Here is a 23242-nt window from a genome sequence, read left to right as displayed (position 1 = left end):
AGTGCATGGAAAAGCATAGGGCACAGCCCTTGTGCTCAGAGCTTCCAGGGGCCTTGGGCCTGAGAAAGCAGGAGCTGTGGCAGCTCAGGCGCTGTGCCCCCTGGACACTCACCCTGGCCAGGCGCTTCACACACATTCCCGCCTTTCATCCTCACCACCATCTGAAGGGGGGCATCCTGTTTTCACCCTCGTTTTACTCACGGGGAAACTGAGGCGGGGCCAGGCTAAAGTCACTTCTCCCAGGTCCCCCAGAGCACAAGAGGCAGGGCTGGCTGTGAACCCCGGCAGCCTGGCTCCACAGCCCTGCTCCTGGCCATCGTATATGTAACCTGGTCTGCATCTTGTGAGCTGTGTGACCTTGGGCAGGCCGCTTCGCCTCTCTGGGCCTCAGTCTCTTTGTCTGTAAAATGGGAGTAACAGTAGACCCTGCCATGCAGAATTTGTTGTGAGGGTAAAATGAATGAGTCCAGGAAGAACCCTGGGCACACAGCAAGTGCTCAATAAGTGCCAGCTACTAGGATTGCCACGGTGCCACTTCTAGTTCAGTGGCGGGGGGGGGGGGGGGCTTATAGCGCCCTCTGGTGGTAGGGAGGTCTCCTGCAGGAGGAGATGCCCAGCAGCATCGGACGACAGGTAGGGAAGGACAACAGTCACCATCCACTGGCCACAGGTGACCACTGACATCAGGACGGGCTTCTACTCTGGGAACATCTGGCTGTGCTTCAGCACTGAAGCGTGGGCCTGAAAGCCAAAGTACCCCACCTTCCGGGTGCTCCCGATCTTAGTGTTACCATGGCTGGGGTGTGTCCTGGAGCCCCAGAAACGAGCTAAATCAGAGTGACCATTACACAGCAAGCCTCCAGTCACTCGGCCAATCTCACCTAAACGCCAGGCATGTGCTTGGAATCCTGCCAGGCCTTGGGGGAGGCAGAGACTGGCCGATGCTCACCAAATCGGACACACCCCTCGCTCCCGCTGGGCTAGCAGTGGGGGATCTGAGGTCCCAAGATACGGTGGTGCCTGGAACCCTGAACCATCTCCTGGAAGGCCTACTGAACACCCTACTGGACTGTTATACTGCATTAACCATTAAAGACTGGGGGCTTTTTGTTACAGCAGCTGGCATCACCCGCCTTGCCTAATACACCGAACCTCAACAACGGCTAAGGCCACGATCCTACCTTGAGGAACTCACAGGGCTCTCAGGGAGAGAGGTCTGGGTCTTCTGCATCAGAATTACCAGGAGTGCTTGTTAAAATGCAGATGCCGGTCCCCAGCCCTTGCCTCCTGAATCAGAAGCTCGGGGGAGGCCCTGTAACCCACATTTTCAACCAGCACCCCTGGAGACTCTGATGCACAAGGCATGTGAGAACTGCCGGCGTCAGAGCAGAAAACGACGACCTCTCACTTGGGGCTCGAGAAGAGGGCAGGCTGGGTCCTCCGGCCTGAGCCCAGCCCCGCCCCCGCGCTGTCCGTGAAAAGCCTTGACGGCAGCAGGCAGCACCCTGTGGGGGTGAGTCACTCGAGGCTGATGGTCAGTCAGTAAACTCAGCAGACACGAGATTCATTACGGTCCTTGCTTAACGTGATGACGAATTCATTGAATTCTGATAAGGTCGTCTCTTAGCAGGTGGGATAAATCGCGGCTGATCTCTTGTCAGGACGACTCTCAGTCATCCCGGATTAAATTAATAATGATTAATTGGGGCTCCTGAAAGCTGAGCCGCCAAGCGAAGATTAGAGTGTGCGTTCGAGCTCCCTCTCTCTCCCTTTTATTTCCTCTCTCCCTTCCTGGGCTGTGTCTCCTCCCCCAGGTGACATTCTAAGATGGGAAATTGGAAGTGGAGGATTTGGAAATCTGGAGCAGCCATGAACAGCTGCTTAGAGGGCTGCCGGGCAGCTCAGGCGGGCGGGGAGGTCTGGGAGGGTTGCTGCCTGGGGAGTTCTGCTGCTTCTTGAAGATTTTCATCCACCAGCGTGGCGCAGCCGTCTTCCTGGGTCAGGGAACCCAGATGGGCTGACTCCCCCCAACACTGCCACGGCCTCAGGCAGCTCTGCCCCACTTAGGGCAGCTGGGGCTACACCTAATCGCTTCCCCACCATGCTCTGCTGACGGGAGGCTTGTAGAGGTGAGGGCAGACAGAATCTGTGTTTTCGGGGACAGATTTTTAGGAGGAGATTGCATTTTCTGGAAACCATTCATTATCCCTAGAATCCATCTGCCAGGGCCTGCCCTATTCCGGGGGCCTCTGCAACTGCCCCCAGGAATTCCAGGCTCCCCCCCGCAAGTGAAGGCGGCTTCTGCCAACGGCTTGGGTTGTCAGCAAACGTTCACAGAGGGCACCACTCTGCTAGGCCCACACGGCTCATAAAATCAACACGGTCTCGACTTGGGAGGTTTAACCATAAACATTCCTGCAGCGGGCCTGGCGCCATGTGAGGTGACAGGGAAGGCGGGGTAAGGGGGGCGGGTCCCGGCCAGGCGCTACGGGGTCGGGAAGGTTTTGTGCCACTTCAGAGAGCCGGCAGCTGGAAGTGCAGGAATTCTAAGCGGTGGGAGGGTGCAGGGGGAAGGGAGCCCCGGGGGGGGGGGGCAGCTGGACCCTCTCCCCAAACGCCCCCATCCCACTCCCAAGGGGGCCAGAGAGGTGAGCAAGCCCTGCGGCACCAGCTCACGGGACCAGCTGTCCCGTGGCAGCTCTGCCCGTGTCTTCTCCTCCTCCAGCCTCACAGCAGCCCCAAATACCAGGAGGCAGGCCAGCTGCGGGGCTCAAGGTGCGGGGTGTGGAGTGCAAGTCCCCTGCGGGTGGTCCCAGCTCAGGGGCACGCTAGGAGCATGGCCGGGGCCGAGCTGCTCACCTTTGGAAACCCTGTCTTCTTGGCCACAATTCGGGGGTGAGGCTGGGCTCTAAATCACAGGGCTGTTGTGAGAACTGAGGTGGGTGCCAGGTACACAGTGACTGTTCCAAAAATGTCATCCTTCACACACGAGTGGATAAGCAAAATGTGGTCTCTCCATGCAGTGGAATAGTACTCAGCCATGAAAAGGAACGAAGCACTGACACAGTTACACCCCGGATGAACCTGTAAAACATGCTGAGCTAAAGAGGCCAGACAGATGGGCAAATATTGTATGATTCCCTTTACAGGAGTCATCTGGCACAGGCTGATTCACAGACAGGAAATAGATTAAAGGTACCAGGGGCTGGCCAGAGGGGTATGGGGAGTTATTACTGAAGGGGTACAGAGTTTCTGTTTGGAAAGATGAAAAAGTTTTGGAAATAGATAGTGGTGATGGTTGTACGACACTGTGAATGTACTTAATGTCAATGAATTGTATACTTAACGATTAAAATGGCAAATTTTCTATTATATCTATTTTAACACAGTAACAAAATATAATTGTTAAGTCTACAGTTAACCCCATCTTAATTTCTGCGGAGGAAGGGGTAGGGCAGAGGTCTCAGATGGAAAGCGCTGCCCTTGAATCCTAAGAACATGCCTAGAAGCAGGCCCTCTTGAGGACACACTCCCTGCAACTTGGGCAAGTCACTCAGCCTCACCTATCTGGCAAGGTGGATGTGGGCGTACACTGCCCAGGATCCAGGAGCCTGGATCTTGCCCCCAGGTCTGCTACCCACCAACTTGCTGTCCCGAAGACTGGCCGCTTCCCAAACAGACACAGGAATTCTGCTGTGCCAGACTCAGTGGGACATTCAGGACTGAACCCGTCAACAAGGTACTATTGGGCCAGCATATTTCCTAGGCTTGCCAGGTCAACCCCAAATGCATTTTCTCCCTGAAGATGAGACGGTGCACACGTAACTGTACGAGGTTTGATTGGAGCCATGATACACATTCACTGAACAAATGTGCTGCCCAGAAGGCCATGCCCAACGACAGGCTGGGAAATAGGGCTGCAGAATGTCAGGAAGACAGACAGACAGATGAGGGGGTGCCCACAACCATAGGTGGTTGGAGCGACTGGCTTTGCTGACCAAGAAGGAAAACTGTCCAACGCCACGTACGTGAATACCTAGACTCCCTCTGAGCCACTCCTGCAAGTTCTATGCCATCCGCAGCCGAGTGTCCATGCCCTAGCCATGATATTAACCGGACTTGGATCCGTTCCATTAATATTATGAGGTCTCTTTTGTGAGGGCGAGACAAAGAGATGTCCCTCCCAGAGGTCCTTCTCATGGACCAAGGACATCAACCAGTCAAACAGGGTGTTCCAGACCCCAAGGGCAACACTGGAAGGAAGCCCCCTAACAAAGCACCTTCCTGGAATTTTGGGGTCCTTCATTCACAGAGGGGTCCCATCACCCGGGCTGGCTGCAAAGTGCTGCAAACAGAGATTCTCATTGGGCCGACTGACCTTGAGAAGGGGAAACATGCTCGCCCAGGGCTGGGTCCCTGGGCTCTGGTATCTCTCCTGCCCCTCCCTGTTGGCCTCCACCTGCCGGCCAACTGGTCACCCAGGGTGTGGCAGGCAGAATCATGGCCCCCAAAGATGAGCCCACCCTAATCCCCAGAATCTGTAAATACGTGACCTGACATGGCTAAAGAGACTCTGCAGGTGCGATTAAGTTAAGGGCCTTGAGATGGAAGATGATTCTGGATTATCCAGGTGGTTTCCCGGCCACGGTGAGTGGGGGATGTGACAATGGAAGCAGGGTCAGAGCGACGCAATGCTGCCGGCTTTGAAGATGGAGGAGGGGCCGCGAGCCACGGAGTGTGGGCGCCTCCAGAAGCTGGAAAAGGCCCGGAAACAGATTCCCCCTCCAGAAAGGAACCAGCCCTGCCAATGCCTTGATTTCAGCCCCGTGAGACCAATGTCAGACTTCTGACCTACAGAACCGTAAGAGAATAAATGTGATTTGAGCCACCAAGTTCACGGTAATTTGTGAAGCAGCCACAGAAAGCCAGTGCCGAGGCTGGGGGCTCATCCTGAGCTGCTGAGATAGGACGGAGTTGCTGGTCGGCTGAGCGCAAGGTGGGGTGCCCTGAGGAGACCTCTCTCCCCAGATGGCTTCCCAAGGCGCAGGCGGGGACCAAGGCACGCACGGCCCTGGAATCGGCCATCCTGGTCCAGACTCTGCCCCTCCCCAGCCTCTCCTCTGCACGCCGGCAGGTCTGCAGGTGGAGCGACAGAGCAGATGTGGAGGCTGCCTGTTAAAGGCCAGCCCCACGCTGGCCCCATCCTGGAGGCAATTGACAAATGTTTACGGGAAGAATTCTCATGGTGTCACTTGCCTGTCAAAAGCCTTCACTGCTGCCTGCCATCCACAGAATCAACTACACCCACCAGGACACTTGCAACGGGGCCTCGACTTACCTTTTCCCCTGCTCTCTGGAATTTGCCTCCTTTTAACTGCGGGGAAAGGGTGAAGACCCAGGAGCCCCAGCTCCTCCACCCCTGCTGCTTGGATCTTCCCAGCCCGGCCCCGACGGGACACCCCCTGAGCCCAGCATCAACCACCTTGAGCCCAGCTGGGGCCCTGATTGTGGGAGCTCACGAGAAAACGGTAGTCACCATTTTACACCACCAAGTTTGGGGTGGTTTGTCACGTCCTACAGATAATCCGAAGCTGTCCTAAAGGAAATTCACTGCTCACCACCCCCAGATAACACCCAGGCTGCAGTCAACACAGGCAGTGAACCCACATGCACCGGAGTCTCTGTTAGGGCCTGAAGGGCGGCGGCAGTGAGAAGGAGTTGATGGGCAGGGTGGTAAAGAGGCCATGCAGGGCGTCCACCCTCTCTCGAGGGGACCAACAGGTGCAGACCACAGACTCGAACCCCCTGAGAATAGCCCACTGGGCTCAAATTCTGGCTGTGCTACTGGCCAGACGTTTGACATTGAACCAATTACTTAACCTCTTTGTGCCTTAGTTTTCCTGTCTGTACAATGGGAATGACAATGGAACCTGTGGGGAAGGGCTACCTCTTGGGAGAACTGAACGACTTAGGTCAGAGCAGGTGCTGTCCCCGTGTTAAAAACCAGCAGGGCAGCCCACGGCCTCCCCCCACCGCCTACACAGGGACTCGCTTGCTCACTGCTGGGCTGGGCAGGATGGGGGTCACTCTCCACTCTCAGGGAACCTCAACCGTAAAGGGAAGCTCTGAAGGGCAGGTGCTCCCAGGAACCATTTACCCAGAACTTAAAAGCAGGCCAACCCAAGCCATAGGTGGTCTCTGGTTAGAGCCACACGCCCTGAAAGTCTGAAAGATCAAACTCTGATAGAGGGTTGCTCTGGGGTGAAGGGGGCCCGAGGCGTCTCCCCGCTGCTGGAGCGATGCCAGCAGGAACAGGCATCCGAACTGGCTGATGCTGGGAGCCGGGCCGTGCTCTGTTATCTCATTTAATCAACAGCCCCAGGAAGAGGCGTTCCCGCCATTATCCCCACTGTACAGATGGGCAAACTGAAGCAGAGAGGTGCTGCGCTGGGTTGGATAGCGTCCCCCTAAAATTCACGTCCACCCGGAAGCTCAGAATGTGACCTTACTTGGAAATAGGGTCTTTGCAGATGTAATTAGTTAAGACAAGGTTACACTGGATTAGTGTGGGCCCTAAATCCAATGACGGTGTCCCTACAAGAAGGCCATGTGAAGACACAGACCATGGGACAAGGGAGGCACAGACAGAAGGGATGCATCTATAAACCCAGGATGCCAAGGATGGCTGGCAGCCACGTGTGGGAGAGGGGTACGAACAGATTCTCCCCCGAGCTTCCAGAAAATAGCAGCCCTGCTGACACCTCGACCTCAGATCTCTGGCCTCTGAGACTTGAGAGAATACATCTCTGCTGCTTTAAGCCACCAAGTTTGTGGGCATTTGTTACGCCAGCCCCAGGACACTAATGCAGGTCTGTAACAGAGCTGTCTGCCCAACAGCGAACAGAAAAGGCACAGCTGATGACAGTTGACAGGTCTGTGGCTGCCAAGGGTAGGGGAGGGGGAGGGGATTGATGACAAAGGGGCACACAGAACTTTCTGGAGTGATGGAGACAGTCTGCGCGATGATGTGGTGGTGGTTACATGACTGTATACGTTTGTCAAAACTCACTGAATTAGGCACTTAAAACTCACGGGTTTTACTGTATATAAATTATATCTCAATAAAGCTGATCAAAAAATAAAAAATAAAACAATTGGCACGCGCACACACACACACATAATTATTCCTCACAGGAGAAGTAATATCTATTATTCGCCCCCTTTTACAGATGAGAAGTCAAAGCCCAGAGAGGTTAAGTAATTCACCCCAAAGATGCACAGCAAGTAGCCATGGATGTGGGATGCTGGTACCTCCCAGGCTGAGGGTGGTTATTCTGTTTACCCCTCTGCCTCCTTACTGGGCTCGGAGGGTCAAGGGCAGGGCTGCTCTATTTCTGTAAAAGTCCCCACAGCCTGACCCAGTCAACCCGAAGCCAGCGCTAATAAAAGATGGAGGGGAATAAGGGCCCTTTGTGGTAACGGGAACAAGGGCAGTGTTCTGTGCTCTGAAGGGAAGAGGGCAGAGCCCGGCCAGGAGTTTAATGACCCCACAGAGAGGCCTGGGAGGTGGCTTCTCGCCCCTGGACGGCTGACAGGCCGGACCCACGCCCCCAGCCTCCTGCAGGGTGACGACAGCGTGGGGAGGGTCTCCCGGGGCTCAAGGGCTCTGTCAGCAGCTGGGGCTGGCGGGGGAAGAGGGGCTGGGATGAGGCTCGCCTGCCTGCCAGGCAGAGGCCACACACTGTGCCCACACCATGGCCCTGAGCCCTGCGGGCGCGTCCACCCTGCCGGGGCAGACAGCCCTCCATTCAGCACCCCAGGATGCCAGGGCGCACGGGCAGGGGAGGAGACGGCAGGCGTGGTGCCCTCCCCCACCCCGCCCAGGGCAGGAAAGGAAGCGAAGAATCCAGAAAATGCCGCTTGATTGCCTCGGGAAGGAAAAAAATACAGCAAGAGCCAGACAGGCACAAAGGCGCTCTTCTGCAAGGTGGCCGCTGCTCAGGGCTTGTGCTGCCCTGGGCCCCCTGACCCCCTGCTTCTTACCTGAGCCCCAGACCCCGTGCGGACAGTCAGGGACGTGTAAGGGTCTGCTGTTGTTCTTGTGCCTGTCTGGGGCCAGCAGCCCTGCTCCGGGTTTGCTGACTTGGCTCTGACGGTGGGGAAACACCTCCCTGCTCCCCTGCCCTGGAGCACTAAGCAGATACTGCTGAGTTGCCCACTCCTGGGGGACTGTGCAAGCTGGCAGTGGCTGCAGGAGGGGCAAAAAAGTACAGGACGCGGTCCCTGCCAGTCATCTGGTCAAAACACAAAGTAACTCAGAAACTAAAGGACAGCGTGTGGGGTGGCCGCGTTCTATCCTCTGTGTCTGTCTCGACCCCCGCAAAGGCTCTTTGCAGAGTTGGTTAACATCACAGATTATTACAAAAGAGGAGCAAGGTGTAAATTAGAGGTTTAGTTAGAAAAAGGTGCCCTCTTGCTCCAGGACACATGGCTCGGTGTGTGGTGTGTAGGCTGGATTTCAGTTGATGTCCTTGTGCGGTGTTGAACCTGCAAAACTGCACATGGGAGCCCTGGAATAATGAATAGAAAGCCACATGAATGACAAGGAGTTTAAGGCATGTTCCCTGATCTCTAGAGGCCTAGCATCTAGACCTGGGAAAGAGACGCACTTATGTTTCAGTTAACAACGTAAGGCAGCACGTGATTGGTGCTGAAGCCTGGGGGCAGGGGATCCCTGAAGGCCAGCGTGTTCCTGGTGGAGTGGCCAGGCAAGGGGAGTGACGTGGACAAGGTCGAGCGATCAGAGGACAGCCTTGGGGGCACAGGAGCCAGCTGGCCAGGACGAGTTGAGCCAGCTAATGGGCCCAAGGGCAGGACAGGTGCCCTCAGGTGTGACACGAAGATGACCCTCCCTCTAGGGAAAAGGCTTAGTTGTCCAGTAACTGGCATTCACACCACTTCTCTTCCGCATCAAGGAAAAGGCAAGCAGCCCTTTTGAGAGGAAGAGGAATGCCTCATTCCCCACAGGGGCCGCCTGGACCCAGACCCGACCTCATCTGGAGGGTTCCGGCTTCCCCAGGTTCTGCACCCCAGATCCCGCGCCTGGCTCCGTCCCCAAACACCTCCTGCCCACCTCCATCTGAGAGGACACACGCGAGAGAGCTGAGACTCCAGCAAAGGAGAGAAGAAGGAGCCCTAGGCGCTCAGCCAAGTCAGCAAAAATCTCTGCCGCAGGGAGAGTCGGGGCGGCCTGCCCTGGGGCCGTGGGCCCTCAGCCTCCGGGAGAGGGGTCTTGGCTGTGAGCAGGGGGTTTACATTCCCTCCGCACCCCCCGGGATGGAGTGCCATCCCTCCCCACTCCAAACACCTGGACAGCTCTTGATAATGACACATCCCCTGTCCCCAGGGGAGACGGAGCAGGCCCTGGCTTAGAAATGCCCCTCACCCCCAACCTTCAGGGGCTCCCCACTGCCCACGGTTACTTTCCAACAAGGCCCTCAGCCCCATCACCCTCGGCTTCTCCCCGGGGACCAGGGATCTTCACCCACCAACAGCCCCTGCCCGTCCAGGCCCCCGGGGTTTCCACTCTCCTCTCCCTCTCCAAACACCCCCTTTCTCTGGCCCCTAAAACACAGAAGCCACACAGGTGTGGCTCTGGCCTGGGTGGTCCAGGCCCAGACGGGGGTGGACTGAGCCTGTGAGGCTGAGCGGTTTCCCTTCTCACTCACAGCTTTTTGGGTTGGAATCAGTCCAGAAGCCGACATCCCCTGCCCCTGGACCTGCAGTCTGAATGTCACCAGGGCCTCCAGGAAGTCCTTGCAGACAGATGTCAGCTGGCCTCTGCCCAACACACAGGTTCTACCACCTAATTCAGCCCTTTGTAACCACCCACCACGTTAGCCTCAGCATTATGGTGGCATTTTGATAACATCAGGCAAGTGCTCAGTGCTTTCATAAGTACCACACAACCCTCCCATTTTACAGATGAGGAAACTGAGGCGCAGAACAGCTAAACCTTGCCCCAGTGACACCGTGGCCTGACCCCCCGTCTCCTGGGTCCGGGTGCAGCATGCAGCCACCAAACCAGCCTGGCAGGGGCACCAGGTGATGCTGGTTCTCGCTAAACACCCAGGGGCCAGCCCCCGGGCCGGCGTGGAGGGAGGGCAGGCCAGGAAAGGCGGCCCCTTACGCCTCCCTGCCCACTGGACTGCTGCCACCCCTGCACTGTGTCTCCTTGGCTTCCCGACTCCTGAGTTTCAGCCAGCAGCTCCCTCTCACCTCCTGCCTGCGCCCCCCTCCCCCGGTGAAAGGTCGTGGGGGGCAGTGGCTGGCCTCATAGGAGCCCGGGGCCCAGGCTGGCTTCGGTTTTGAATGTTCAGAGGCACAGTTGTTATCTGCACGTGAGGACTTGGAATGGAAATGAATGGGGGGCCAGCTCAGGCCCCACCTGCCAAGTGCCCCTTTGGGAAACAGGAATGAGCCGCTCTGAGCTTCACGCACGTGTGGGTGTAGCAGGGGGGTGTGTGATGGATGGAAGCCCGGGGGACGCGCTCAGTGCACCTAACCCTCTCCAGCCCTTCCCCATGCAAATCCCTCGGCAGCTGTCACAGCTCATTCTGCAGGGCCAGCTGCACCAGCTGGGCAGCGGGGCCGAGCGGTGTGGGCCCGGGCTCCCTCCCAGGGCCCCTCCCCACACTGTGGGCTTTGTTTTGCATGGGGGCTTCAGAAAGGCCAGGAGCAGACTCCAAAGAAGCTTTAAGCAAGGTCTTGTGGGCCTGACAGCGGAAAGCCTGCCCTCCCCGCCTGGCACTGTTCCGGAAGCGGCAGGAGGTGCTGGGAGGCCCTGTGGGGTGTTTTTAGCCCTGGTGCTTAGATGGGCCCTGGGGGTCGGGCTGCCCTGGTATGAATCCTGGCTTTATCATTTCCTAGCTGTGTGACCTTGGGCAAGTTACCTGCCCTCTCTGGGCCTCAACCACCCCTTCTGTATCCTGGGGACAGTAATGGTCTCTACCTCCAAGGATGGGGTGAGGAATAGGATGAGACAATCCTTGTAAAGTATTAAGAACAGTGCTACCTGACCCTGGACCAGTGCTCAGAAAATGCCAGCCAACAACAGTAATAAATCATGGGTGCCAATCTTCTGAACCCCCCCCCAACACCCCCGCCCGTTGCCAGTGTCAGGAGAGGCCTAACTTGAGAGCTGGAAAGAAGGTGGACGCTTCCATATCCCAGAGGGACAAAGCAGCAGGAGCTGCTCTCTCTAGCACCCTATGGGGACCTCTGGCTACTGCGCTGCATGTGGACTTGAGTCCAACGCCTCTTGGCTGTGTGACCTCGGGCAAGTTGTCAACCTCTCTGGGCCTCGGTCCTCATCAAGCAAACAGGGATGAGAAAGCCCTTCTTAGGAGACAGTGTCAGGAAGACTCAGGAAGAAGGTCTGCAGAGTGCAGGCTCCGTCCTCTTCAAATCATCCTTTGCAGTTCTCAGAGTTTGCCCTCTCTGGGCCTCATCCAAACCCTTTTTGCATTTCCTCCTTGGGGCTGCCTTGGGAGCTGGGTTGGGGGTCCTATCAGAGAAGGAGCCTCATTACATGACACTTGCTTCTCGGCCCTGCTCCACGTGGCACCCACAAAACCTCATTTATTCCAGGCTCACTGGCAACCAGCACTGGCTGTTTCCAGAAATCAGTCCCCACCTCCCCATAGATGAGAGCCTAATGGGTTCTGAGGAATTTCAAAGCTTCCCAACGTGACCACGGAAGGACAGGAGGCCTGTGAGTGCTGGCGGGTCACCGAGCTTGGGTCCAACCTGGGGGTGTTTGTGCTGTAAGCGCCATGTGACTGAATAATTCACTTTGTCTCCTCAAAGTCACACGCTGGCTTTTCTTTCTTCCTGCCTGGGGAGCCCCATCCTTGTTCATCAGACAGAGGCTTCTCAGGGCTCCTCTGAAATACCATCTCTTCCGGGAAACCCACCTGGGTTGATGGTTCTCACCAGCACCATCACTGCTCCCACAGAAGCGCTGCCCTCACCGGCCCGGGTTTGCCCCTTTCCAGGACCGGGAATTCCTGCAGTGGGATGCAGCCTTTTCCTTCATCTTTACTCTGGAGTCAGACCACCTAAGTCAAATCAGTCACATGCTGCTTGCTCCCAGGCCCCAACAAACAAACACGTGTGCTAAACACCACGCTGGGATGAAAATGCGGGTTAAACCGGGATTTTAGAATATTACCTGTAACGGAACTAATGGCCATAATTAATTTTTAAAGATCTTCACTCTTTTCACGCCGCTTTCACATACCCATCTCCCCAGGGCCTCACCATGTCTTCCACAAGCTGTGGGCTTCCCCCCCACCAACTCCACACCTTCCTGTCTCCACCACCCTGGTTGCTCACCTAACTTCCCTCTCTGCAACCGCCCCACTGCAATTTCATCTGCCCAACATTTACCAAGTGGGCTTACAAAGCTCCAGTGCCCGCACCAGTTAAAAGCTGGTGATGTGCACAATTAACCCCAGCATCCCTGAAGGCGGGGCCCGGGTGTCAGTATTTTGGAGGCGATTCCTATGGGCAGCAGGTGCGCCAATGGTCCAGCTCGGTGGTTCCCAAAGTATGGTCCGTGGCCCAGCACACTGGCCTTCCCTGAGAGCAGGTGAGGAACGCAGAGTCTCAGGCCTCACCCCAGACCTGCACTTCCATGAGGGCTGAGGGGTTCGCGCACAGCCCCCTTTGAAAAGCTTGGCTCTATGAAGCATGAACTACGTAGGGGACACGCTCAGAGATGCAGGGAGCTGAGCTGGACACAGGTAACCGAGGCACAGGTGAGTCCCAAGGGGCACAAAGTAGGAAGGGTGGCTCGGCCTCACAGGGGCCGGACCCCACTGCTCTCTCACCAACTACCTCTCCTCGAAGCATCCCAAGTCAACTCTCAGGCACCCATTTCTCAGGCTGATGCAGGCCAGGTGGGGCTCAGGGCTCCGCTGGCAGAGGGGAATTCAGCCGCCACACCCCACTCCCCAGCGTGGGTGCCTAGTGTGCATGCCCATGGCCTGGCCTCCCTGCTTCCAACTCTGTCAGGGTCGAAATACCTCCCACCCCAGATCCCACTGACCCGAGCACAAACGCTGCCTCCTCAGAAGCCAGCCTGAATCCATGGCGCCTCTGGTCCCTCCTCTAAGGCGCAGCCTGAATCCTGACTTCCGCTGTTCTAAGTGGCAGTGGTGTCTCCCCCCAGACACGGGGCACCTTAGGATCAGAACCTCCTGGAACCTTGTCGGGTCTCCAGCCAGTGCTTGACGTGTTACAGATTCCCAGGCTGCCACGTCCTCAGCAGGCGGCTGAGACTGTGAGCGGGCGAGGTGGGTGCACGGGTGCTGGGCGTGGCCTCAGGCAGGCCACTTCCTCACTCTGGGTCTCTGCCCACCTGCCCACTTGGCTTTGTTGTCTGTGAGGTTCCCTCCCCCCACCCCCCACCCCCCCGCTGGCTCGGACATTCTCCAGTGAATTCAGAGTCAGTGCCTCTTTCATTATTTTTTTAAATGTCAAAAAGTGGGGAGGGGAAGGTCAGTAGTGCTTCTTTCTCACTGATCTTCATTTCTTCCTTCCACAAATATTTATTAAGTACCTACTGTGTGCCAGGCACTGACCTTGGCACCGTGTGCACAGCCATGAGCAAATCGGGCCATCTCTGCGGCCAACGGAGCTTAGTTAGGTTTCAGAGGGACTGGGGGAGATAGGTACCAAACAAGTAAAACAGTATGTTAGGGACACACGTGGAGAAGGAAAATAAAGCTCAGGAGGTGGGAGAGGTGTTGTTGAGCTGGGGGCTGGAATTTTAGATAGGATGGCTGTGGGAAGGTAGCAATTAAGGAAGCCCTGGAAGGAAGTGAGGGAGCGAGCCATGCAGCTATCAGGAGGAACAGTATTCCAGGCAGCGGGAATAGCACATGCAAAGGCCCTGGGGCAGCGACATGGCCGGCGTATATGAGGAACAGCAAGAACAGGAGCTGGGTTAGAACAGAGTAAGGAGGAGAGAGGAGGCCAGAGGTGGGGCTGTGGGCAGATCAGGAAAGGCTCAGGGGTCACTGTGAGGTCGAGAGTGGTTGGTTAGCTCCTGGTCCTCCAACAGGTCCTCCTATAAAACCCTGGCGTGGGTGGCACAGGGGGCAGGCACGTAGCGTTTGCTTTGGGCCGCACCGAGTCGGCTGCAAGGCCACCCTGGAGCCCAGGTCTCTGCAGGCCCGCCAAGTGCAGCGTGTCTTGCACAATTTCCGGGAGCCAAATCTGACAGAGCCATCTGTCTCGAACAGACCCCAGCGCCTGCCTCCAGCTGGTCCCTCACACGAGCCAGAGTTCTCAGTGACACCACAGAACAGTCATCTGCTGTCCCCATCCCCTGAGATGCTCGGGGGGTGGGGGGGAACAGAGGCGGTGCCCAGGGCTGTGTGTGCAGCCGAGGCAGCAGCCGTCCCCCGCGGCAGGTGGGTGACCCCCCCTGGAGCCCGCAGTCCCTGGTCCTTCCCAGGGTGGACGCACAGTTTTCAATAGCTCGTCTTTTTTTTCTTTTAATTATAAATTTATTTAATTTATTTACTTTTGGCTGCACTGGGTCTTCGATGCTGCACGTGGGCTTTCTCTAGTTGCGGCAAGCGGGGGCTACTCTGCGTCGCGGTACGCGGGCTTCTCATTGCGGTGGCTTCTCTTATTGCGGAGCACGGGCTCTAGGCATGCGGGCTCAGTAATTGTGGCACGCAGGCTCAGTAGCTGTGGCTCGTGGGCTCTAGAGCGCAGGCTCAGTAGTTGTGGCGCATGGGCTTAGTTACTCCGCGGGCATGTGGGATCTTCCCAGACCCGGGCTCAAATCTGTGTCCCCTACATTGGCAGGCGGATTCACGGGCGGAACCACTGCAGCTGGTTCCTGCAGGGCCCCAGACCCCAGGAGACCTCCGAGCCCCACACCACAGAACAAGGAAGACACTCACATGCTGTTTTCACTTTTTTTTTTTTTCTTTCTTTTTTGAACTCCCTACGCAGGGAATAAAACACCCCACTCTGGCTGATAATACAAACTCGCCTGACTTGAAACTTCCCAAGCGATAGCAGAACAGATGTTCCAATAGCCCCCCAACCTTTCATCTTTCCGCAAAAAAAAAAAAAAAACACCCCCCACAATCCGATCTGAAGCTGTTGGGCTTTGGACTCACAGATGTGTCCGCCGCGGCGCCAAATAATTTTTGGCAAGCCGAGAACTCCTCGTGGCGATGATTATAGCTCAGACGTGCCTGCTCTTAATTTATTATAACAGGACCCAGCCTTCTGGGCCAGGCGCTCGACAACGATCTATTGTCAGGGTGGACGTCTCCTGGTGCGAGGGCCAGCATCTGGAAGCCCACCTTGTGATCGGCCACCCTGGCACGCCAAGCCCCCGATTCGGCCAGGTGGTGATTTGAGGGGAGACCAGCCAGGCACGCGGATACAGACACCCCCATTTGATTTTCCAGAGCTGTGTTGTCACACATTCCCTCAAATAAATGTTCCCGTTTCAAGTGAGTCACTTGGCAAAGATACCGGGCGCTGATGCCAGCACGTGGGCTGAGCCGCCTGAACCCTTCCTCGGAAAACATCAAGTGGCCACCGTGTTCCCACTAACGAGCTGGGGGGGACGGGCCCTCTGTCCGTGCGTGTTTTCCATGGCAGGGTCTGCTGCCCTCCTCCTGCTCGAGTGAGTAGCCCACGTGGGCCCCGGGTTGTCAGTTCAGCAGCTCAGGACGAGGGGGCTGCGGGAGAGAGCAGGAGCCTTTCTGTGACGAGGTGTCAGGACATCACCTTTTCTGCAGCAACAGCCCAGGGAGCCAGCCAGTCTCCCTGATAACCGGCCTCAGTGTCCCCATTTGCTCCCACGCGTCTGCCAGGGTCCTGTCGCGAAGTTCTGGTTTCCCGTGATGCTGAAACTGACTGGATCGAAACCACTCTCTCTGCGAGCTGAAAGGTGCTTTCAAATTCTTGAGGGAGGTGTTTGCAACCTTCACTGTGCTTGTGGAGCACCTGGGGCGGGGGGTGGGTGCTCCAGCAAAGCGCAAGTTCTATTCTGTGGGGGGGGGGCTCAAGACGCTGCATTCCTTGCACACTCCGGGGAGGGGGCTGCCGCTGGAGCACAGACCACACTGAGCATCGAAGGGCTGGTCCAAAGCCCCTCCCTGTGCAGAGGCAGCTGGGTCAAGAAGCACCCACTCTCCTTAGTTTACCAAACAGGTCATTTTCGGCAGGAACGCCCCGGAAGTGATGCCGCATCCTTCTCAGTGTCTGATATCTGGAGTCCCTCGATGTCTTCTGTCCCACCCTCACGATGGTACCACGGATCACTTGGCGTGGGTTTAAAGTGACCACTCTCCCCTTTGCGATCAAGAAAGATCTCGGGGAAAGACGCTTTGAGACAACGCGTACGTCTCATTTTCATCATCTTTCTGCCCACTGATTTCCGTAACCATTGATGATTCCTGCCCGAAACAATGATGACTGCTGTCTGCAAACGGCGTTCCGCTATTTCCATCGTTCCCTCTACGTTCGCTGATAATTTTCTGATTCAAATTCTGGCCTGTTGCTGTACATCTGATACAAAAAGGAGCCCAGATACGGCTGAGCTGAAGTCTTCCCAATGCCTGTTTGCTGCCGGCCGGTGAAAGTCCGCACACAGCCGCCGAGCAGGCAGCCTCTGTTTGCACAGTGGCCGCGCGTGCCAGCCCTCGCCAGGCATTGGCAAGCCTTCCCTTTATTAGTCCTGCGCCACCATTTTCCCAACCATCCCTCCAGCCCGAATGATCCCGACACGCCACGGCCCACGACTCCCCAGCAGCGGGCGTTTAACATCCAGTTAGTGGCCCTCACCACCCCCTCACTGGCTCAAACACAAGGTCTGCACCGAGTTCCTGAGAAGCGTCAACCCGGCAGATGCCTTAATTGGTGGACATGAAAAACCCAGGGCTGTGTGCTGTAGTGACAGAGTCCTGGGGGCCGGGGAGGCTGCACCTCTCGGAGGTCAGGTGTCTGGGGCAGGAGCAGAGGGAAGGGCGCCGGGGCAGGTCTCCCCGGCCACCTCCCCGAGTGCTCTGAGAGTAGATGTAAGCGGAGGCTCCCGGGCCCGGCCCCCACCGGCTCTGCCCTCTCCCGCCTTCTCTCTGTCTGCTCATCCTCTGCTGTCATGTTCTTTGTCCCTGTGCCGCACGCTGTGATTACACGCCAAGAGTCGTCCTGCAGTGACAGCTAAAGCACAACCCGTTGGGCAGATTCTCAATTCTCTCGGCCTCCTGACACGCGGGGCCTTCTCCTGGGCCGGGGGGCATCTTGAAAGCAGAGCCACGTGCTTCTGAGGACTGGCAGGCAGCTGTCCACGCGGGAGAGCCCCAGCCGCGGGCACGCACGGAATCGCGGGAGGAGGCACGGAGCCTGTGCGGTCCCGCCCCCCGCTCCCCACTCCATGTCACTCACACGAGGAAACCGAGGCTCGGAGGGGCAAAGAGATGGGCCCAGGGACACCCAGGCAGGAGGGATACACACGCAGAGTAGATCAGAACTCTGGAGCCAGACTGCTTGGGTTCAAATCCCAGTTCCGCCCTTTCCTAGCTGTGTGGCCTTCAGCAAGGGACTTAACTTCTCTGGGCCTCAGTTATCTCTAACATGGGGGTAATAGCAGTCTGCACTCCCTAGGGGTTGTCTGAGGGTTATATGAGCTACCGCACTTAGGAAGCACGGAGAACAGGCCTGGCTGCACAAACAGCTGCAAAGGTTCTTTTCATTCTCACTTTAGTGCCCTTCCCCGGGTGCACGGGCCTGACGAGGCTGCACAGTGCAGCGGAAGCCTGCCCTCCTGCAACTCCTGTTCACCCCCGGGGGAGGGCGGCTGAGGATTTAGCACCGGCCCAACCCCACTCTCTGGCCGCAGCGGGTGAAGACCCAGGTCCCTCTGGGGCCCCGGCCGCCCGCTCTGCCCGAGTCAGAGCATGCGTGAGGGCGGTGGGTCTCACGAGGCCCCTGTGCTCCAGAAGAAGAGTGTGCATGGCTCCCCCTCGGCTGCAGCCCCAGCTGGAAGCCAAGCGGAGCTGAGCAGCTAGGGGCACACGGGGCTGGCACCCGCTCAGCTCCAGCTTCTACAGCGCCAACTCCACCCCCGCAGGGTATTTCCAGCTTCTGCCAATTCAGCACTTGGTTAGGACAGAGCAAGGAGGGGTGAGTTGGAGGCCAGTGAAGCAAGGGCAGGGACCTGTGTGGCCAGCGAAATACGGTGGAAGGGACAGCTTATGACTCCTGAGGCGAGGACATCAAAGGTTTTACCCCTTCCACCCGGCTCTCGTGGGGAATCCAGCCGCCATGTTGTGAGGTCACTCAAGCAGCCCTGCGGAGAGACGCCCCACGGAGACAGGACCCAGCTCCCCTGCCATCCGAGGGCCCACCTTGGAAGCACATCCTCCCACCCTGAGCCAGCCCGCAGCTGAGTCCAGCCCCCGCCGACGTCTCGAGAAACCCTGAGCTAGAACTACACCCGGTCAAGCCACTCCTGAAGTCCCAATCCACAGAAGCCGGGAGAGACAGTCAATGCTCACTGTGGTTTTAGGTCACTACGTTTGGGGGTGATCGATCTTGCAGTATCAGTAATTAGTAATACAGCACTGAAGTATACAAGTTACTCAGGAAACAAAACCTTGCAGTAGGCAATAAAGGTGAATCTGGACTTAAACCTTGGTACAGAAAATGTATAACATTATGGACAGAAAGAAGGAAGTCACACTCACGATAAAATTCTCCTAGGAAAAACAAGGGCCTTTGGGGTGCCCCCGGCTCCAGCAACACGTGTTGTTGCAAACCCCGTTCCTCTGGGGATTGGCGTCCTCGTCATGAAAACGATGGGCTACCTGGACGCTTCTCTGGACCTTTCTGACTCTGCTGCTTGGCACTCTGGGATTTGCAGCCCTGACCTGGTTCTGTAAACCCCCTGAGTCCCCCGGAGACCCAAGAACTCTGGAGCAGGCCTTTTTGGTAAAAGCAACTTTCACAAGCCTGGAGGGAGGAAAGCTTTAAAATGAGTCAACCCCAGCAGGAGGCAGGTCACTGGCAGGTCGATGTAAACTAATAGTGAAAAAGCATGGTGACCAGAGGGTGGCCCCTGAGGTCACCTCCAGCACTGCCCATGGTGCCCAAGACCCCAGAGGGGGCAAATGTAAACCCTGAGGCTCTGAGGGAAGCTAGCACTCTGCATATGGGGGGGGCTGAACCCAGGGACCCCGGGATTTCTGGCTAAATAATCCTGCATGTGATGGGAATCATACACCCGCTCAGACACGTGAATCTCTCCAGCGTTGCTTCTAGATCTTCTGAAAGCCCGAAAGCAGCAATGACGCTTAGAAGGAACTCTCATCTCTTGCCCCTCCCCCCTTCCTATCCAGTAAAGACATCACCCATCACCTGGGAAGTGGGCTGAATCACCTAAGAAGAAGCAGAGCCTTTGGGATGTAACTGCCCCCCTCACTCCCCCGCCGCCATGTCCATTCCCCTCCGTTCTGCCCACAGAGACCAGGTTGGACAGAGCTTGAAATTTATGTTCTTCTGGGGTTTTCTTTTCCTGGAGCATTGCGTATGGTTTTTTAAAGAAAACAACAAAACTGGAGTCTTTGAAAGTACTGGAAACTAACAGCCCCGACTAATTAAGAGGCAGGTTAGATTAAGCTCTGATGCAGAGTAACTTCTCTATGGGGCATTTAATACACTTGCTCAACCCCTGTGGGCCTCGGTTTAACCACCTACGGAAGGGATATGAGTAATAATTATCTCCTTTGGAGAGGTGCTGGGAGGGTTAATTAACTCGTGGCTGGGAATGCTTTGAGCCGCTCTGTGGCCGGCTGGAGGGGGGCGGGGGTGTGAACATCACCCCCAAGTGCTGTTCCAGAAAGAAGCCATCACTTGCCTGCTGACGAGAATTTGTGACCTCGGATAAGTCCCCAGGCCCCAGATATCCCCCCTCAAGGTCCAGCACTGACGCCCCGTAAGATCCCTTGCAGCTCTAAAGCTCAGGGGTGCTCGGGTAGAAAGAGAAGCCGTCTGCTTCTTCACCTTTCTGGATCTTTCCTTAAGGAACTTTAGAGCAGGGAGCACCATTCTTCCCAAACTTCCCCACAGCGACCAGAGACACACGAGCACAGCAAGGGCACCTGGCCCAGCTCTTCCACCTGGTTTGGCCCTTCTCAGGTGAGTTCTCACCTGGCCCAGCTGCAGGAACACATTCAGCCAGGGTGGGCCGGGCAGGCACCCTCAGAACCGGGAGAGGGTTCCACCCCAGGGTGCCAACCTCGGCCGCACCAGCTCAGCCCATGGGACCCACTCCTTGTACCCGGGCCCTCTGCTTGTCTCTGTCTTGTTTTTCTAAGAAACCAGACGTGGTAACATAAGACAATGTCCTCAGAGGGCTTCGAAAAAGAAAAGACGTTTATGCAAATACAAGGAAGCAAGGGACACGTTTTGGAAACTAATGATAATAGTTTGCAGGAACGATGTTGGTGGGGGGAGTCCCCCAATAAAAGAGATTGTGGGCCCCAGCGACCTCCGCCAGGAATTGACCCCCATGGGAGAAATCAGAGACTGCAGGGCTGGGAGGTATCTTGGGCAAAGAAGTCTCATCCTGGACCAGTGAGGGACTTTGTCAAGGTCACCGAGCAGGCAGAAGCAGGAGCTGGGTGCATGCTCCCCGCACCCTCCACGCTCTTGGCTCCGAGCTCCCCCCAAACACCTCAGGCTCTACCTGCAGGGAAGCTGGGTCCCCAAGGGCCAGCTCTGCCTGCTCCTAAATGACACGGGCTTTGGAATGAGAGCTGCAGACCTTCTAGTTCTGGGAAAACTGCCAACGAAAGTGCTGACTTCAGCAGCTGTGGGTGAAAGGGAACGCTTTCTGGGGCCCCGGGCAGGGCTCAATTTCCCCCCTCAACTCTGTGGGTGCAAAGAATTAAGTCATCCCACTGGGAATTCCTGGAGTCACACACTTTGACTCAGTGAACGCCCGTCTCCCCGGCTGGCGATCCCACCAGATTAAAGCCAGCTGTTCGCTCTGAGATGATATTCCTTCCAAGAGATGGGCTTCGCTCACAATTCAGATCCTAACTTGGGCAGGGGAGGGTCAGTGTCTCAGGGACTTCACTGAACACAAGAGGAGTTGGAGTTCAGAAGAGAATCACCTGCAACCCTGGCCCAGCTCCTGGGGGATTCACAGGCATTCAGATACCGGGGCTCAATTGCTCCCCATCAACTCCAAGAAGCAGGCAGGGAGGGTGCGAGCCCTGTTACAGGTGAGCACGCTGAGGTGCCAAGCTCAGGAGCTACCTTCAGTGGGATTCATGGCAGGCTTCGCAGAGGAGTTTCATGCCTGGGAACAAGAAAACACGGGTCCCCACCCCAGGGACTTAGACCTGGAGCTCCCTCCCTCCCCGCTGGTTTCCCACCCTCCCTGCATCAGCCACAACGCTCCACACCTGAGCTGGAGGAACAAACCAGGCCCCGAAAGCCTCTCTTCCACGCCATGTAACATCACATCATTTGCATTTTTTACAATTGGGGGTGGAGCTTCCCTGGTGGCACAGTGGTTGAGAATCTGCCTGCCAACGCAGGGGACACGGGTTCGAGCCCTCGTCTGGGAAGATCCCACATGCCGCGGAGCAACTGGGCCCGTGAGCCACAACTACTGAGCCTGCGCGTCTGGAGCCTGTGCTCTGCAACAAGAGAGGCCGCGATAGTGAGAGGCCCGCACACCGCGATGAAGAGTGGCCCCCACTTGCCGCAACTAGAGAAAGCCCTCGCACAGAAACGAAGACCCAACACAGCCAAAAATAAATATAAATTAAAAAAAAAAAAAATTAGGGGTAAGAGGAAGGAGATAGGGTGATATCTGTACATGTATAGCTGATTCACTTTGTTATACAGCAGAGACTAACACACCACTGTAAAGCAATTATACTCCAATAAAGATGTTAAAACAAAACAAAAAAGCAAACAACAAAAAAATTGAGGGTAAACACATACCCCCAAACATTTGAGGTAAAAAAACAAAAACAAAAAACCCTCAGGAATTCATGCTCATAGGGGAAGCACAAGTCAGTCTGGGATCAAGGGATTTTTTTTTTTTTTTAATCTGCATTATTAGGTGCAATGTCACCTTTCTCAAAAAAGCTGATGAGAAACAAGCAAATAAAAACAGCAAAAGTGCCATTTGGTAACGGGCACCGAGCCCCTTCCTCGAGCAGCAGACAAGGACCACTCACTGTTGCTCCCCGCCATCTCTGATCCATGGCTCCACAGCCAGGACACAGGGTCTCAGGCCGAGACCTGCAGCGCCTGGGTCAGCGAAGGGTCCCTCCACTTAGGGAGGGTGAATCCAGGGGAGCCCCCTGCCCACTTGGAAACAAATCCTGTACTTTGGCCCAGAGAACCGGGCACCTCTCTCCTCAGTTTTGTCATCTGTAAAATGGGTCCTAATGATGACTTTCCTTATGGGGCAGCTGTAAGGTTCAAACGGGACCATATAATTAGAGCAAGAGTGGCCACCACTGTGCTTCCCGTGAGTGGAGCCAGGAAAGACCCTGAGGCCTGTTTTACTACCCATGTCCCCCCTGCATACAGAGATGGCACCAGGACCCCATGTCCCCCAGGCAGGAAGGAGCCCCGAGGTGGAGGCTCAGAGGAAACCACAGGCCGCCCCAGTCAAAGGCCCTGCAGCCGGACGTCCTGGGGTCACTTGAGGTCTCCCCCAGGCGCACACAGCTTGGAGGACATGAGCCGGTCCCGACACAGCCCAGAGTCAGGGGCGGGAAAGAAACTTTAGGCCTGAGCTGCTGGAGACAGACATAAAAAAGAGAGCAAATACTCCACGGGGGAGGCCCAGGTGATGGAGGGCCCCCCCCTCCACCAGGCCCCTACCTGCCCCGTCCCCTGACAGCTGCCCAGCTGCACCCCAGGGGCTCCTCCAGGTGGCGCCTCAAAGTGAGGCCTAGACCAGCATCACAGGTATCACTGGGAGTTGTTAGAAATGCAGAGTCTCAGGCGCTGCCCTGGACCCACGAGAGCCTGAGTGGCTGGCGTGCACATCTGAGCAGCCTGGGCCTGGGGTGGGCCTAGGTGGGACCACGAGTGCGTTTCTGAGGCTTCTGGGTGGCTCCCACGCTGCTGTTCAGCCTCATTGCCCCCTGCCCTGGACCACACCTGCACAAAG

General features: G+C 56.5%; 1 protein-coding gene and 1 long non-coding RNA gene across 6 annotated transcripts in view; one reads left to right on the top strand and one right to left on the bottom strand.

The window, feature by feature from the left end:
- GSE1 (Gse1 coiled-coil protein) overlaps nt 1-23242 on the bottom strand; it is a 420112-nt gene that overhangs the window by 306472 nt on the left and 90398 nt on the right. The gene's annotated exons all lie outside the window — the stretch shown is intronic.
- On the top strand, nt 13493-21889 carry LOC309649030. Its single transcript, XR_014256917.1, has 2 exons — nt 13493-15988; nt 16266-21889. It is a non-coding gene; the product is annotated as an uncharacterized lncRNA (long non-coding RNA).

The sequence above is a fragment of the Balaenoptera physalus genome (genome assembly GCF_965194825.1).
Source record: "Balaenoptera physalus genome assembly, chromosome: 19".
Classification (NCBI taxonomy): Eukaryota; Metazoa; Chordata; class Mammalia; order Artiodactyla; family Balaenopteridae; genus Balaenoptera; species Balaenoptera physalus.
Note: the sequence above shows the minus strand (reverse complement) of the source record. Positions and strands in the feature narration are given on the sequence as shown.